Below are 6000 nucleotides of genomic sequence, written 5' to 3'. Positions count from 1 at the left end.
TGATATCCTGTGTAAAAAGCTTTCTGACAAGAAGAGGAACTTATATGTTACAAATATGGTGGGGGGTTTTTGCTTAGTTATGGTAAGGGTCTTCTGGGTGGGGGTCTCTAGGCTGCTTTAACATCATCAATAATTAAGGAACAATTGATAAAGAATGAACTAGCTTTTATCTATATCTATATCTACATATCTCATGGTGCTGGGGATTGAACCCAGGGCTTTGTGTATGTGAGGCAAGCACTCTACCAACTGAGCTACATCTCCAGCCCTACCCTATCATTTTGGGGTTATCGTCTGTGTAGGAGGCTCCTTAGATTTTTCTGTCAAATTTAACAAGTCTGGAAAATATGGGAAGCATGAATCCAACTCTGTTAATAATAGAATGTCTTTCTAGTGATAATTTATTTTGGGAAACTTTATTTGACCTCATTTCCTCAAGTATTTATGCCAGAAATGAAACAACACTGCATTCCAAATATGAACCCTCCAACCCTGAAGTAATAAACATGTATGCAAAATGAGGTGGTGATGGTAGCTGGAGTGGCAGAAATCCCATAGAGCACAGCAACTCAAGATGGCCACACAGAGAAGGGAACGAAGCACCTTGCCCCTACCACCGCATCTCCCCAAGTCAAGGTCAGTTTGGAACCAGGGCAGACCTCTCCAAAGGGAAAAAGTAAACAGGAGGCCCCAGTGGTCCCAATCACTGCACAGACACAGTCTTTTTCTGGAGAATCCTGCACTCCATACAGGCCTTGAACGCAGCCTGGGGGGCCACCTGGAGTTCCTGAGGTTGCACTACTCCAGGGAAAGAGTCTAAATTGCCTCCCACTGTGCATGAACCAAGCTCCTACTATGGTAACAGAAATGAGCTGAGCATATGACTGACTAGCTGGAAACCTAATCTCAAGTGCTCCTTGCAGCTGGTATGGCTAGTGACCAAACTCTGATTAACAGAACGTGAGCAGAAGTGACGTGACAACTTCAGCCCTTCCTTGCTTAGGAGGTTGTCGCTGGGCTTAACTTTCCACTGGCTGCCCTGTTGATAGTTGTAGGAATCTTATGCCGCAGTCTGGCTGGGCACAATTCAGGAGCCACTTGTCAAAAGAAACTAACTTTATTTTTAGAACCACAAACGCCAAACAAAACCGCTCCTCAGGAAAAACCCTCAGAGCCCAACTGCCACCACCGGTTTCCCACAAGCCACTCTCCCAACCACCAGCCTCTCCACCTCCCACAATCCTCCTGCTCTTGAGGCCGATTGGCTGGGTTGTGTGGGCGGAGCCAGAAAAGTCCCCCAATGAGCAGCTCCGTGGCCTGAAAGGGCAGGGAAACAGCCCAATGAGCATCACCACAGAGGAGCCAATCAGCTAGATGTTGCTGGGGCAGCTGTGAGCCAATCATCATGCTGGGGCCCCTTCGGCTGTGGCTCTCAACAATCTTAGATGCCCTGGGTTGGGTATGCATGTCTACATTAGCGGGTCCCTGAATGACTGTGCTAAGGAAAGCCTCCAGGTGACTGGGAATACCCACCTTAAATTGAATGATGTGAGAGAGAAACAATTCTCTTTTTCTAAACAAAATTATTGTTAGGTTTCTTGTTATCTTAACTCATGCATACACACATGTTAATACTAATATATTTCTTTTGAACTACATCCTGATTGCTAATCTGATGCATATGGTCCAGTTTAGAGCATCCAAGATGAATACTGACTTTTGCCTAAGTAAATGTTATGCACACAGGGATTGTTTGCCCTTGTGTAATTCATTTTATCTCTTATTTTGGTGGTGGTAGGGGTACCACCAGGGGCACTCAACCACTGAGCCATATCCCCAGCCCTATTTTTTATTTCATGTGATCCTCCTGCCTCAGCCTCACAAGCCACTGGGATTACAGGTGTGCACCACTGAGCCCAGCATTAATTTATCTCTGTAGGCATCCATCCATCCACCCATTGTGCATGTTGTGTTGAAACCCAATATATATAAGTCTCTTTGCTATTGGATATCTGGGGGACTCGAGTGACTAGAAGATGAATGATACCCAGTACCTGCTCTGGAGAAAATACAGTTTAGAAACTGTATGAAATGAAAAACAAAATATTGAGGGGCTAGGGTTGTGGCTCAATGGTAGAGCGCTCACCTAGCACATGCAAGGCCCTGGGTTCGATCCTCAGCACCACATTTTTAAAAAAAATAAATAAAACAAAGGAAAACAAAACTACAACAACAACAACCAAATATCCCCACAAAATATTGAAATAGGGATAGGGATAATTGTGATGAACTTTAATTCTTGGGAATTTTAATTAAAATTGAAAAGGTTGGTTTCATTTATGTTACTTCATTATTATGATTTTTTTAAGAATGTTCTTCCTGGTTTATGTTTTTGTATTCGTTTTTAAGACCGGTGTTTACAGAGTGAATGAGCATTTTTATTTAATGGCAATAAAGCATGGACGAGTGCAAGCAATGTTGTCAGTCACCATAAACACATCCTTTTCTCCTCCCCTTGCCCCCCTTCAGTGGCCCCAAGAGAGTATTAAATGCTAGAAAAGCTGATTTGTCATGGTGCCCTTGAGCCTTCCTGTACTCTAGGGAATTCCCAAAGCTCAAACAGCTTCTTAAGTGATGAAGACCAGAAGGAAAAATTGAAAGGACCAACCTCGAAGGTTTTGCCAGGTAGGAGGAATTTTCTTTTCTTAGGGATAGTTTTATGGATGGGCACTCTTTAGTTTGTTTCTATTTATTTTTACAAATGTATTTCATATTTTTCATTAACCTAATGAGAGAAACTGAGACAGGGATAAAGACACAGAGAAAAGAACCTAAAAGAATGTCTGTTAGATACACAAGAGAAAGAGTGTGACTTTTTACCCCTAAAATGAAAATTGTGGTAAAAAGGGATCTGAAACTCTCTGAACTTCTGCTGAACAAGAAGAAATGAAATATTTTGAGATGAACTCAGAATTTACCATTAAGGTGGAAAGGGGAACTCAATTTATGGGGATTCAATCATGTTTCATGAATTATTTCATTGAAACAAAGCTTTGGGAGATTCAAAAAATTGGAGATGAGTGTTAGAATGGTAAGGCCAAGGGAAGAAAAATGCGTTGAAAACTTAATGAATGAACAGGCTTAGTGGAGACATAAGACCCAGATAAAAAAATGACTCTCCTTTTCAGAGCATTCCCAAGAGTAATGGGGGCAATTTGAGTTAAAAGTAGAAGTGTTTTTCTTCTGTTGAGCTTACAAGGATTTGTGTGATTTGCCTATAGCTTCCCTTTCTACTTCACAGCTGTGTACATTTTTGATAAATAAGTTAAATGATAATTTAAGTTTTGTATGAAAAGTTCAAGTGTCACTTGGCTGAAATCTCAGCTATTTGGAAGGTAGAGGAGGAAGTTTGAGGTTGGATTGAGCAACTTAATGAGATCCTTTCTCAAAAAGAGTTGGGGGGTAGCCCAGTGGTAGAATGCTTGCCTAATATGTACAAGGGCCTAGGTTCAATCCCCAGCACTAAAAAAAAAAAAAAAAAAAAAAAAAAAAAAAAAAAAAAAAAAATTCAAATGTGCAGCAAAAGAGTTCATAGAGAATATTCACCATTCAGATTCTAACATTAGCACTTTCATGGAGGTGTTTTATCAGCACTCTATCTATGTACAATCCATTTTATTTTTCAATGCATTTTTCTCTTGAGATGGAGTCTCACTATGTTGCCTGGGTTGGTCTTGAATTCATTGGCTCAAATTAGCCTTTCTGTCTCAGCCTCCCATGCCTGACTTTTAATGGTTTTAAAATAAATGATACACACTAGTATATTTCTCTCTCAACATTTCAGCATATTTATAATTTACTAGCATTGAAGAAAATTTTACATGTGTGTGTGTTGTGTGTGTGTGTGTGTGTGTGTATATGTATATATATATATATATATATATATATATATATATATATATATATATATTTATTTTTTTGGTGATGGTACTGGGACTTGAACCCAGAGCCTGGGCATGTGAGGCAAACACTCTACCAACTGAGCTATATCCCCAGCCCCCAGAAAATGATATTTTTATAAAGAACTTTAAGAAAAGTTAATGTGAGGACTGGGATTGTGGCTCAGTGGTAGAGTGCTTGCCTAGCATGCATGAGACACTGGATTCCATCCCTAGCACCACATAAAAAAACTAAATAAGCATAATAAAGGTATTGTATCCATCTACAAATAAAAATATGTATTTGAAAAAAGAAAAAAGTTAATGTGAAATTGATCAGAATTGGATTTGTTTTTGGTGTGGCACCAGAGATTGAACTCAGGGGTGCTCTACTACTGAGCTACCTCCTCACTCCTTTTTTTTTTTTTTTTTTTTTTAATATTTTGAGACAAGGTCTTGCTAAGTTGTCCAGGCTGGCCTTGAACTTGTGCTCCTCCTGCCTCAGCCTCTTGAGTTGCTGAGATTGCATGTGTGTATCACTGTGCCTGGCTAGACTTAGATTTTATGTATAATTTTTAGGTGGTCAGCGCAGATTTGTTTACATTTAAATTCATTGAACAAACAGAGGCGGGGCAAAAGAATAAAATATTGGATGTTACTTATCTATAGACTCCATAGGAGAAAAAGTTATTACTCTTTTCTTCTATTTTGTATTGATCTTTAGAGGCTAAGAAATAAGCCCAAACTACAGAAAGGCCCTTTTAAAAATTTCAGGCTCTGAATATGTAGCCCAGTGACCTTTGGAAGCAGTTTGCCCTCATAGAGTTCTATCTGGTAATTTTGGACTCTCAGGAATGAATTTTCTGGAAAACCCTATGGAAGTATTTATTTTACTACTGGCCAAGAGTAATTGAGCCCTGTCAACATTTTGCAGAAACAGCAAATACAGCACATTACAGGGACATGAGAAGTGAAATGATGAAATCAGTCTGATATTTTGACTTAAATATTCAGAGCCCCAAATTGTAACTTCCTCTGAAAAGATCACACAGGAAATTGTTTTCCCAGACATTCCAAGTTAATCTTGTGGCTTATATTTGAACAACAACTCACTACCTAAATGAATATTTATGAATGTTTTAAAAGATTCATCATTACAGCCACATCTTGCCTCTTTGGACATGGGTTACAGTCACAGACTGAATCCACTTTAGATTTCTTTGTAGTCTTAAACCAAGTCCCCTTAAAATACTCTGCCTGTACTCTAGCTTACTAGTTTCACAGATCTACCAAGTGTTTTGTGCTATTTGTTCTGATTATATGTGTGTGTGTGTGTGTGTATATATTTTGTTTTTTTATTTGTAGGCAGACACAATACCTTTATTTTTATTTATTTATTTTTACGTGGTGCTGAGGATTGAACCCAGATCTCATATGTGCTAGGAAGTGCTCTACCACTGAGCTACAACTCAGGGGCACTCCACCACTAAGCTTTAGCTGAGGCTGGCTTTGAGCTTGTGATCCTCCTGCCTCAGCCTCCTGAGCAGATGGAATTACAAGCATGTGCCACTGTGCCCAGCCTTCTGATTATATTTTTAATACATAAATTAAAAATATAATTATAATTAAAGTGTAAAAGAGAACTCAATAGGATTTGATTGCTCTGCTTACCCAAAATAATGGTCTAGGGTAAACTGATCCTCCCCAAAGAACCTCTAAACCTTTGCTTAGAATATTTTATCTTACTGGGTTGGGGCTCAGTGGTAGAGCACTTATGGCATGTGTGAGGCACTGAGTTTGATTCTTAGCACCATGTATAAATAAGTAAAATTAAGGTCTACCAACAACTAAAAAAAATAAAAAAGAATATTTTATCTTAAGAAAAGGAAGTCTTTCTATTTTTCTCCAACAAACAAATTTATTCAACAGCTATTTGTTGAGCACCTATTATGTGCTAATCCCTGGAGATACTTTGTGGAAAACAAAAGGATTCATTTTGATACGTGTATTCTAGCTAGAGGTGAGGGCATGAGCATGGATTATTAATAATAATCATGATGAA

This window comes from Callospermophilus lateralis, chromosome 10, assembly GCF_048772815.1.
Source record: "Callospermophilus lateralis isolate mCalLat2 chromosome 10, mCalLat2.hap1, whole genome shotgun sequence".
Taxonomy (NCBI): domain Eukaryota; kingdom Metazoa; phylum Chordata; class Mammalia; order Rodentia; family Sciuridae; genus Callospermophilus; species Callospermophilus lateralis.
This window is presented reverse-complemented; position numbering follows the sequence as displayed.